Source organism: Dioscorea cayenensis, unplaced genomic scaffold, assembly GCF_009730915.1.
Source record: "Dioscorea cayenensis subsp. rotundata cultivar TDr96_F1 unplaced genomic scaffold, TDr96_F1_v2_PseudoChromosome.rev07_lg8_w22 25.fasta BLBR01001828.1, whole genome shotgun sequence".
NCBI lineage: Eukaryota > Viridiplantae > Streptophyta > Magnoliopsida > Dioscoreales > Dioscoreaceae > Dioscorea > Dioscorea cayenensis.
In genome coordinates this window covers 37,900-50,888 of record NW_024088219.1, presented here as the reverse complement: position 1 = coordinate 50,888, position 12,989 = coordinate 37,900, and positions in this window count along the sequence as shown.

Genomic DNA, 12,989 nt, shown 5'->3' with positions numbered 1-12,989 from the left:
GTAATTCAAAGAATACCTTCTACACAGTTTGGGCATTTAAAAAATATATATCTTTCGTTGGAAGAATAGAGAAAATCTTTTTACAAACAAATACCTTCCTTTCTCTTTTTAAATTGAAACACTGGTAACATGTACAATACCTTATGCACAAGTAGGTATCTAAAAAACCAAATACACATTGGCAGACTACTCATCGAAGAGGTTTTATGAAAACAAAAATAACAAATAAAAAAAACCCCCCAATGTGAGTTGTTGGTTGAGGATTCACAATGCTTTTAGCTTTCAAAAGGGGGATTTAAAGCTCAACCACCCACATACGCTTCCTCACCCCGAGTTCCATGTCTGTTTGAAGCTCTCCCAACGAAGAGGGAAGAAGACGAAGATGATGTGGCTGCGTTTAATATGATGTGGCCAATCTCCAGTGACGTGTTTGTGGATGCATGACATGGACAATCCAACCAAAAAAGTCCAGCTGCCAACAAAGCATAGATTTAAGGTGATTCATCTTTCCGACCGCCAACTAAGCAAAAGGGCTCAGAAATTTACAGGGTGACCAGCTGGTGTAATTAAATCAAAGATGGGTGACAAAAGTGATACAAATTAAAGTTTGATGACTGATTTGAAAATAGAGTAAAGTTTAGTGACTTCTCAAAAAATTTACCCTAATATAGTCCATCAACTTAGGGTTGAGCTAAAAAATAAAGCTATTAAAGCAATGTTTTAGGCGTCCATGTTTTGTCGTTATTTTCTAATATCTTAAATGTTTTTTCAAAACATCATTATTATAATTTAACAATGATTATTAATCAATACTTAATTCATTTTATATCTTCTGTCAATTAATTTTTTAAAATTAAATATAATAAAATTTTAATGTTTTAATTTAATATTTAATCAATTCTATATAGTATTTCAACTAACATTTTAAAATTTCTATTCCTCTTTATAACTATTTTTAGTAGCCTATTTTCCTCCCTTTTTTTTTAAGTAATCAAGTGGACTCAATTTCATGATAACTACCATAGAACTAAGACATGGCTCATTCTTAGCCATAGATTTATAAATTTTGTTATTTATTTATCATATAATATAAGGATAGGTAGGTAATTACCTTCAAAGATCTTTTCCCTTTGTTTTAAGGCTGTGTTTGATTGCCAACATGGAAAATGGCTGGAAAAGAAAATTTTCCCATGGAATATTTTTCCATAGAAAAATTTTACATGGAAAATAAAAAAAATAGTCGTTTGATTGGCATTATTTTCTAGCTAGAAAATCAAAAATTTTCCATAGAAAATTCAGATTTTGTTGTTTGATTGATCTTATTTTTCACGGAAAATGAAACATTTTTCATGCAAAAAACCTCATTTGTTGTTTGATTGCATCAATTTTCCTTGGAAAAAGTCACATTTTCCATGGAAATTTTTTTAAAAAAATTATTAAAAATTAAAAGCAGCTACAGTGGAATTGAATCTTACCATCAAAATGCCATGGATCCGTTCATCGATCTAGATAAATTTATTTAAAAATATTATCAAGTTATATAATTTATCTTTTTTTAAAAAAACTTTAAAAGAAAAGAAAAAAATTTTCTTTTAAATTTTTAAAAGAAAAGTTATTTTAAGTAGAATTAAATCTTACCATCAAAACATCCCGGGATCTGTTCACTAATCTGGATAAATTTATTTAAAATATTATCAAATTATATAATTTATCTATTTTTTAAAAAAATTTGAAAGAAAAGAAAAAACTTTTCTTTTAATTATTTTTTTAAAAAAGTTATTTTAAATATTTCAATCACACGTTATTTTTCACATAGCCCCACACGTTATTTTTTCACATAGGCCCCTATGTTTTCTTTGGAAAACTTTTCCCATGGTGGAGGCATGAAAAATTTTCCACTAATTTGAGGGAAAATAAGGTCACGTGACAGGGTTTGTGGAAAATTTTTCCATGGAAAATTTTGGCAAACAAACAGCTTAAATTGATGGAAAATGACCCGTGAAAAATTTTTCCAGGGAAAAAAACGGCAATCAAGCCGTTGCAATGACCATTGCTCCCTCCTCCAATGGCCACGTCTTAAATCTCCGTCCTAACAAGTGACAACATTTTAAATTTTTTACTATTTAAAAAATAAAATAAAGATGGAGAAGGAGCAATGATCCAAGACTCCATAGCTCCCTCCACCAAGTGTGCTAAAATGACTTGTTTAATTTATTATTATTATTATTTTTTAATATTTTAATTTTTAAACTCAAAATAAAAATATTTAATAATAAATCCAATGGGTTGGCTTATGAGCACGCTTGTTGGATCAAGCCAAAAAAATCCAGTGGTTTATAAATAATCTAGTGGACTCGATTCCATGGTAACTATTATGGAACCAAGATGTGGCTCACTCTTAGCCATGGGTTTATAAATTTTATTTTTTAATTTATTATATAATATAGGGATAGATTGGTAATAACTTTAAAAGATTACTACTCTTTATTCTAAAGTTATTAAATTGAGGCAATTCAACAGGCGAGGATAAACCACATCTTAGTTCCGTCATAACTACCACAGAATTGGGTTCGTGGGATCATCTCTTATTACCCAACACATGATTTATGTAATGTAAGCAAATAATATATCTATTTGTACCTAAATGCAATTTTTTAAAATTATAAATAAGTTATTGAAATAAAAGAAATAGGAAATAAAATAAAACATTATTAAATAATAATAAACTAATTTATTTACAATTTATAAAATAATAATAGTTATTTTAATTTAAAAATATTTACGTGTGTGTATACATAAAAATATTATGGTTTATGATGGGAAACAAAATTTTTAAAAAAATACACACATCTAATGGCCCTAATATATATATATATATATATATATATATATATATATATATATATATATATGAACTTATGCTTGCTATTTTAATAATTAAAAATAATAATATGTTTTCTAAAAATAAAATTTTAAAAAATAATAATAAATTTTAGAAAACCAATACTTTTTAAAAAGCGAGTTAAAAAAGTATAAATAAACCACTTTAATAATTACAAAAAAAAAAGGTTAAAATATAAAAGCGCTAGTGATTTTGCTATTTAGCACATTGTCAGCTTGACTTGTTAATACGAGCCGGTGGGCTACCAAAACCCACCATTTGGCGGGGTGGGGCGGGCCGTCCTGCCATTTGGCGAGTTGGCAAAGTGCCAACCCGACCCAACTAGACCTGTCAATACAGGCTGGCGTGGCGGGCCGGCCCGCGGGCTACCAAAACCCGCCATTTGGCGGGTTGGCAAAGTGGCAACCCGACCCAACCCACCTTGGGTTAGAGGGTTGAGCGGGCCAACCCACTAAAAATATAAAACAATTAAAAATTATATATTTTATATATTGAATAATTTTTTAACAAACCAAACCAAACCAAAAGATATTTATTAAAACACAAAACATACTACAAAAGACATATTTCAAAAAATATTTTACATATGAGGTTATGATAAATCACACAACTAAAATAATAAAACAAGTAAATAACAACATATCCAACCAAGTTAATCAATTAACCCAACATTAAAAAATTCCCACATGAATTGAACAACTATAGATAAAAGAAATATCAATACCATGAATACCATGATACTACATAAAGCACATAAAACATTTATCCTCATTTATCATCCATTAAAAATTTAAAAGCAACAACAATTGCACACATGCCAACTTAAATTTCTAATTGATAATGGAAATCAACCATCTCCTTCTTATTTATAAGCAAAACGATCATTTAAAATTCTAACAAAAAGCATTTTAACATCAATAATGAAATAGTTTTTCAACCATAAGACAAACAAATATTTCATAATTCTTCATGTCTCTCTCCCTCTTAAGTCTTAAGACATACAATAATAGAGTTCATTACAAATTTAAAATCCATCAACCATTAAATTAAATCATTCAAATTTTCCTCTTCTCCATTTCCTCTTTCCATTCTATCTTCATCAATAACTTCAACAATATTTGAACCCTCACCGGATGTGGTTGATTTAGTATTTGCTTCATCTTCATTATCTACAAAAAAAAAACCCAAATATAAAACTAGTTAAAAATTGAATTTAATATAAACAAATGTTTCAAGATTTCAACTAAATAAACAATTTAAATTAATAACTTATAAATTACCAATGTTATAACCATGCAACCAATTACAGGTGCAAATGAGAGCCTGTACTTTTTCAGGAAGGGTACAACTTCTATATTTGTTGAGCACACGAGCACCAATAGAACAGGCTGATTCAGATGCAACAGTTGTTATTGGGATAGCTAAGACATCACCTGCCATTAATGGAAGAATTGGGAACCTACGCTTATGATTTTTTTATATTCCAACACATCCAAATCTTCATAATATGCAAATTCAAGCTTTGAGTCCTCCAAATAAATATCCAATTGAGATTTTCCCGCACTTGTAATTGATTGACTCTCAAAATGCTTTAATTTCCTACAATCAATAATTCGCATATGTTATCATAAAAAAAAATAAACAAATTAGAGAAATATATAAAGAAAGAAAGTGATAGAGCACTTACATCAAAGATTCTTTTACCCTTACTTTTAATTCCCCCACCACCTTGTGTAGATATAGGTGTAATGATAGAAGAAGATTGTGGTTGGGAAGGACTTGACTTATTAGCATTTGAATATTGATCAAAAAGTGTGTATAGTTTTGTTCTCATAAGTGACACCTTCTCTTGGCATTTAGTAGAATCACTCTCATCCTTCCCATAAAAATACTCCAACATTGATAATTTAATTCATGGGTCAAGGATAACCCCAAATGCAAGCACCATGCTATATTGTCTCCAATATTTATTAAAATTTTCTTTCATCCTTCTACATATATCACTAATCACCACATCTTCAGTTGTCAAGTTTTCCTTCAATAAAGCTTCAATCTTCCAAACTTGCATAAAATACAAATTTGATGTAAGATAAGAAGATCCCGATATCAAGTTGGTAGTGTCATAAAAAGGCTCCAAGAACTCATATATTTTCTCTCCTCTTTTCCATTCCTCATTTGAAGGGCAATACTTATAATTTCTATCATTCAATTAAAGAGAAGCGAACACCCTTTTATATTTAATGACACTATCCAACATCAAATATGTCAAATTCCAATGGGTGGATACATCTAATCGCAAGCCAATACTGGTGTCAATGTTACCAACTGCGCTCACACATTCTTCAAATTTTTTCATTCTACTTTCTGAACCCTTCACATATTTGACAGATTCTCTGATTTTATGCAAAGCATCATGAGCTACTTTGAAACCTTTTTTCACAATGAGATTCAAAATGTGAGCAGAACAACAAATATGGAAAAATTCTCCACCACATAACAAACTATTATGCAAAGATAGTTGCTCTTTCAAAATATCTTGCATATTGTCATTGCTAGATGCATTATCCAACGTCGAAAAAAACACTTTTTCCCAATTCCCCATTCTTTCAAAAATGAAAATAACTTTGCAGATAATTCAACTCCAGAGTGTGGAGGAGGCAATTTAGCAAAGTTAAGAATTTTATTGTTTAATTTCCAATTTTCATCAACAAAATATCCTGTTAAGCATATGTAGCCCTCACTAGTGCATGCAGTCCACACATCTAAAATTAAGTAAATTCTATTTTGAATATTACCCAAAATATGCTTAAGTTTCCCTTTCTCCCTCATATAAATTCTTGTAATATCAGAAACAAGAGTATTTCTTGAAATGCAAATGCCATCTGGATTTACATATTTTATCCAAGCTGTAATGCCATCATATTCAACAAATGAAAATGGAAAATCATGCTTTATAATGCAGCAGCAGCTAACAAGTCACATGCAATTTTTTGATCTACTTTCTTTGACCTTATCTTCCCTTCATGATCAAAAAACATTTGTCCTACATCATTGAATTTAATCATATGGCAGTTATCCTTGTGGCCCCTCAATGTAGAAGTCCCATACTTTTTACCTCCACATTTGTATTCTTTTTAAATCCCTTACATTCTGCTATTTGTATGCCATCTTGATCCACCCCTTTCTTTATAAAGAAATTCCAAACATCAGAAAATTCTTTCGCCTTTTTACTTGTCTCCTTACCCGATTTAGTCCTTTCCAAGTCTTCTTCATCTAAGTTCACACTTATCTTCATGTTGAGTATTTCTTAATGTAACCTTAGTGTGTGTGTGTGTGTGTGTGTGTGAGTTTTTTGGTTTTTCATAGGGTTATGAGTTTGTGTACATGTGAAATAGTCACAACTATTGATGATAAGTAAACAAAACAATGTATAAATGCATTGCTTAGTGATTCTAAATGGAAAAGAATGGGGACAAGCATACATGGAAATGATGGTGGTGTATGATGGTGGAGAGAAGGTTTCTAAGAAGCCATTGAGTACTTCTCCACAAACTCAATGCATGGATGGTCTCCACATAAAACACTTAAAAATGGTGTGAATGTGAGAAGAATGTGTTTGTACGTATATATACACTGAGGAAACCACTCAATGTTAACAAGTAACATAGGTGCTTGAAAGAGACTTTGCAGATTGAATGTGTGGAGATTGTGACACCATGACCTCCATGTGTTTCTTAGTAAACTTGATCGTGAGACAAACTTAAACTTCAAGTTAGAAAATTACTGTTTCTTGTTCATCTTTGATTGGAGATAATCCAATAGATCCATCATTGAAAACTTTAGTTAGAGACAATCAAATCTCTATAGGATCCAAGACTTTTTTTTATTTCTTAAATAAAAATAAAAAACAACAATAATATTCATCTCCTCAACAAGATTTACAACCATCTCAGACTAAAAACAAACTCATCATAAACCACTCAAAAAGACTTAAAATGGTCTGGCGGGCAGCTCAAACAATTTAGTAAGCAAGCCTCTGCCATCTAAAGCAATCTTGATTAATGAATATTTTTTTTTTGTAATTTTCATTAAATATAATTAATTCAGTCACAGTGTCTAAGGCTGTGGTCATTTTTTGGTTTCACCAATTGAAAACTTTGTTAATTAATGTCAGTGGAATCATTAACTCCTTAATTAACAAACATATAATAATTTCTTATGATACTAACTTGATTTGAAGCTTAAAATAATGCAACTTATATCATTGCACACCACATGATTAACATTAATGCCAATCTCTAGCACATTCAGAACAACATAGAAGATAATTTGTTGACACAATGACAGTCATGCTTGGAGAAGAAGGAAGTACCTCAAGTGCAAGGATGAATAAAGACAAATTTGAGTAGTTTCTTTGATCTCATACTATTGATTGTCCTGTGACTCTGTGAGAGAGAGATTCATTAGAGAATAGAGAGCCAATGACTAGAGAGAGGAGGAGTGGATTGGGTTCGGACTTTGAATGGAGAGCTCTTCACAGGGAGTCGGTTGATTGGGTGGCCGCTTGGCGGTGGGAGTGAAGGGAGACGATGTTGGTGATGGCAATGAAGAGCGGAGATGACGGAACTCGGGATCTTGCTAGTGGTGGGTGAAGGGCAAATCCGATCAATTAGGGTGAAAATCATTAGATTCGTGAGAAAGAGGGCTGAATTTCAATTCATTAAACCTTTAAATTTTTTTTTTAATAAATTAAAGGGGCGGGCTAGCCCGCTCAAAGCCTGCCCCGCTCCACCCAGGACCCTAACCCAAACGGGTTGACCCGTTTCGGCCCACTTTCAAATGGGCCTACAAAAGCCCAACTCAACCCGCCAATTTTTGTTGGCCAGGCGGGCCAACCCGATGGGTTAGGCCCGTTTTGACAGCTCTAATGTCAGCAGTCTGGTGTACTAAATGGCATTGATTTGATGGCAATATGCTCAATTAGCAAATAAAATAGCTGTAAGGTCATTTAACAATAATAATATATTATGGGCTAGTATGGAAAAAAGGCTAATAGCCCTAGTTCTTTTGCTGTAGGGATCATTAGGTGATGATTGAACATTTTTATAAGTTAAAAAAACAACATGGTACTTTTCACTTTAACCATTCTTTTCTTTATAATTATTAAAGCGGGTTTTTTTTTTTCTTTTTTCCTTTTTAAGCTTAATTTTTTAAATTATTATTTTAGGAAAAAATTATTGGTTTTTAAAACTTATTTATTATAAACTATATTATATTAAAATAAAAATTATATTTTTACATTTTTAAACATATTTTTGTTCTAATTTTCTTATAACTTATTTGGTTTCATTTATTTTTAAATTTATACAGATTATTTTTTTCAAATTTCAACTTCCAATTTTTTTTTTAAAAAAGAAGAGAGTAAGTTGAGAAATATGTAATGTAATATATATATATATATATATATATATGAGTTTTAATTTGAATAAAATTTCATTCTTTTAACTCTATTCGGATAAAAAAATAAATTCGAGTTTAAATAAAATTTGAGAGATAATGATCCCATGTTTATACAAGGGCTTATCCATGCTTGGATTTAAAAATAACAATAAAAAATTTAAATTTGGGTTTAAAAAATTGATTGGATAATGATAAAAATAATAAAATAAATTAAAATAAATAAATAAATAAATAAACAATGAAATATAAAATATGGAAAAGGATGTGCACCGATGAGATAAAGTTTAAATCATTTAAAATTTTTAAAATCCAAAATCAAGGTTGTCAGGGAGAATCCAAATTTTAAATTTAAACTCACGGATATTGGGAACAAGAGAATGAAAAAAATCAGGGGAGAGGGGATTGAAAAGAAGAAAAAAAAAGGGACGAAAAAGGGGAGGGCTGAGAGCCATACTGATTTTAATCCCAGGGTTTTTTTTTTTTTCCAAGGTGGGACCCAAGAGACCATCTATCCCATGTGAATATCTTGGATAATGAGCCCATCTCTTGGCTGTTTTGAAGAGAGGAACCACGCACGTAGGAACCAGGGCATGTTTTTGAGGTTTTTTTGATGTTATTCTCTGCCTCTTTATTTGAACCTCTTTCTATTTTCTCCGAGCTTCATTTATGGCGCCACCTTCTAACCGAATCTTATTCAACATTGGTGGTATGCTCTTCGAGACAATCACGACCACTTTCTTCATCACATCTGCGAGGGTACCACCATTATACGCACCAAGGTGAGGCCGACACCGGTAACGTTGTTGAGGTCGTTTGACATGCATGGGACTTTAGCAAGAAAATCCTATTACAAGGATGTAGGCAAAGAAGAATCCCGTGAAGATGCCCGACAATGGTGATGTCTCCTTCACACATGCCAAGCAAAAACGTTCATAACCCAAGGAGATAGATGATCTTATAAAATCTCATACAAATATATGTATATATATATATATGAACATGTTTTGGTTAGTACCATATATCCATGCAAAATATCCGGATTTTTTTTCTATAAAAAAAATCCTATAACCCATGCTAATCGTTCACTCATTCCTATGTGCATCTTTGGTAGGTCTTTGCTATTCCTAAGTTTTTTAACAAACCATATGTTATGCATGAATATAGGGCATATATTGCATGCAAGTATGCTCTCATACATGTGTTTTCACCGCTTCTGAACGTCATCACAAAAAAATGAGAAAAAAAAGCTAAGGATGAGAATGTGGACAGCATGGTGTTGACGATATATGGCTTATGCCGCCGTAGCCACCCTGACAGAGCCCAAGAAATCAACCAGGAATCATTGGAGTCCGGTGATTGGAGTCCGGTGATAGCCCCTTTGGCTCCGATTACTTCATCCATGGCAAGCAAGACGATGTTCATAACCCTAGCAAAAATCTCGAGACGTGCCTTAAGAGGTTCGTCAAGTTCAAAGAGGTAGATGCTCTTGTGATTTCCAAGCAAAAAAAAATGAAGAAAAAAAGAAGAAAAAGGTTCTCAGTAAAAAAAATCATAGAGAAGGAAATTTTGGTTAAAAAAAGAGCGAAAAGAAAAAAAGAATGAAAAAAATAGTTAAATTATGAGATTAATTTCTTGCCAAGGGGCATTTATGTAAATTTGCAGGTTGGAAGACCTTTTAAATTTTTTTAAAACTCTTTTTGAGATCATGGACCTTATTTGAAGCTATTGACTTTTTTAGGAGAGATGAGAAAATTTCAAAACCCTTTAAACTCTCTTTGAGCTCATGGACCCTATTTAAGAAAATTGACTCTCTTAGGAGTGATAAGAAAATTTCAAAACCCCTTAAAACTCTCTTTGAGCTCATGGACTATGTTTAAGGTCATTGACTCTCTTAGGAGAGATGAGGAAATTCTAAGATTCTTTTAAACTCCTTTTGAGCTCATGGACCTTGTTTGAGGCCATTGACTCTCTTAGGAATGATGAGGAAATTCTAAGATCCTTTTAAACTCTCTTTGAGCTCATAGACCCTGTTTGAGGCCATTGACTCTCTTTGGTGTGATGAGGAAATTCGAAGATCCTCTTAAACTCTCTTTGAGCTCATGGACCCTGTTTGAGACCATTGACTCTCTTAGAAGTGGTGAGAAAATTTCAAAAAACCTTTAAAACTCTCTTTGAGATCATGGATCATGTTTGAGGCCATTGACTCTCATAGGAATGATGAGAAAATTCCAAGATCTTTTTAAACTCTCTTTGAGCTCATGGGCCCTGTTTGAAGCTAGTGACTCTCTTAGGAGTGATGAGGGAATTTCAAGACCTTCAAAAGCAAAGCATTCTAAAAAAAAAGTAAAATAATAATAAAAAATGGAATCGACAAATGAATTCAGCAGTCTCAAGACTACAGAAGTCAAAGACGCAAAGAGTTTCATAAGTCAAGCCCTAAAAAAACAAAATCAAATTAATTAATGACTGAACTTAGTAGTCTCAAGACATCAGAAGTCGAAGACTTAAAGAGTTTTACAAGTCAAGAACTGGAAGAAAATTAAAGAAAATCAACGCTTTCTTCTATTAGAGAATCCATGACTTGAAATCCAAAATCAAATCTAAGATGCAAACTTAAAAAGTCCAAGACCTAAGTTTCAAATGAATCAACAAATGAGCTCAACAACATCAAGACTAAAGCGTTGAAGAGTTCACACGTTGCAAAAAGTTTCACAAGCATAAAAGCCGAAGATTTTCAAAAGTAAAAAAAAATCATTCAAGCTCGTGATTCAGAGAGAATCCACAACTTGAAATCCAAATTCAAATGACGAAGATACGAATGAGCTCAACAACCTCAAGGCTAAAGGGTTGAAAAGTTCACAAGTTGTAAAAAAGCTTCACAAGCATGAAAGCCGAAGCTTATGAAAATTCAAATCAAGTTCCAAATAAAAAAAAATGCAAATTCAAATGTCCATGATATCAAGTTTTAAACGAATCAACAATTGAGCTCAACAACCTCAAAGATAAAATGTTGAAGAGTTCACAAGTTGTAAAAAAAAACTTCACAAGCATGAAAACCGAATCTTATAAAAATTCAAATCAAGTTCCAAATAAAAAAAATGCAAAATCAAATGTCCAAGTTTTAAACGAATCAACAAATGAGCTCAGCAACCTCAAGGCTAAAAGCGTTGAAGAGTTCACAAGTTACAAAAGTTTCACAAGATTTAAAGTCGAAGCTTATGAAGAGTCAAATCAAGTTCATAATTAATCAACATAAAGAATCAACAACTTGAAACACAAATCAAATCCAAGATGCAAGTTTCAAACCAATCAACAAATGAGTTCAACAACCTCAAGGCTAAAGCTTTGAAGAGTTCACAAGTTATAAAAAGCTTTCACAAACATGGAAGCCAAAGCTCATGAAAATTCAAATCATGTTTGTGATTCATCAATACAGGGAATCAATAATTTGAAATCCAAATCAAATCCAATATGCAAATCAAATGTCCAATACAAATTTCAAATGAATCAACAAATGAGCTCAATAGCTTCAAATGTTAAGAGGTTGAAGAGTTCACAAGTTCCAAAAAAGGAAAAAAAAAACTTCACAAGCATGAAAGCCGAAGTTTATGAAAAGTCAAATCAAGTTCTTAAATCAAGTCCAAGACACAAATTCAAATATCCAAGACACAAGTTCACAAGTTTCTAAACCATGCTCAAGATGATTTAAATGAATCAACAAATGAGCTTAATAACCTCAAGGCTAAAGCATTGAAGACTTCACAAGTTGAAGAGTTCACAAGCCTGAAAGCCGAAAACTTATGAACAGTCAAATCAAGTTTCAAATAAAGTCCAAGATGCAAATTCAAATATCCAAGACATAACTTTACACATTTCTAAATCATGTTCAAGATGCATATTTTAACCGTTGACGAAGACCAAAAGTCAACAAAAGTCAAAGCGCTCTTTTCAATGAAATAGTCGAAACGAGATAAAAGGCTACAATCATTATTGCTTCAAGATGATTAAATTTCAAACTTTTTATACTTTCAATGAAGTCTATGCATTCATGTTAATTGAAATGAATAAAATTTATTTGTCCCAATTTGTTTCTTTGTTCACACTTATTTTCTTAATCAGATGTCCCTGCGGTAATGTCCAGGGTAATTAACATTAGAGGATTGCCCCTTATGGAAGTCACGAACTCAAAATCCCTTGAAATCTATAAAATATTAAAATTTGATTTGTGATCCGTCATTTTTAGCCGGTTGACCCTAATCAAAAGGCCGGGTTATAGAAACCTTGATTTTAATTGCCATAATGTATACCTTTCATGTAAAAAACCTTGGCATTATATAATTACTTAGCTGAACTATGCCATAATGTTGATTGTAGTAGTTGTTTACATGAGCTAAACTATAGAGCAATAAGCTTCATTCTCTTCTGAAATCTGATATAATTTATTTTAGCAGGATTTTTCTTATGAGACAGAGATACTAAGAGATGGGAACGTTTTTGCCATTCCTCTAGGCATTCTCTGTAAGATTCTTAATACCAAGGATAAGAAATAAGTGATTCCATATCACGTGGGCTGTTATAAATATGCCAAAAAATTATAAAGAAAATTAAGGGAAATTCAGACAAATTT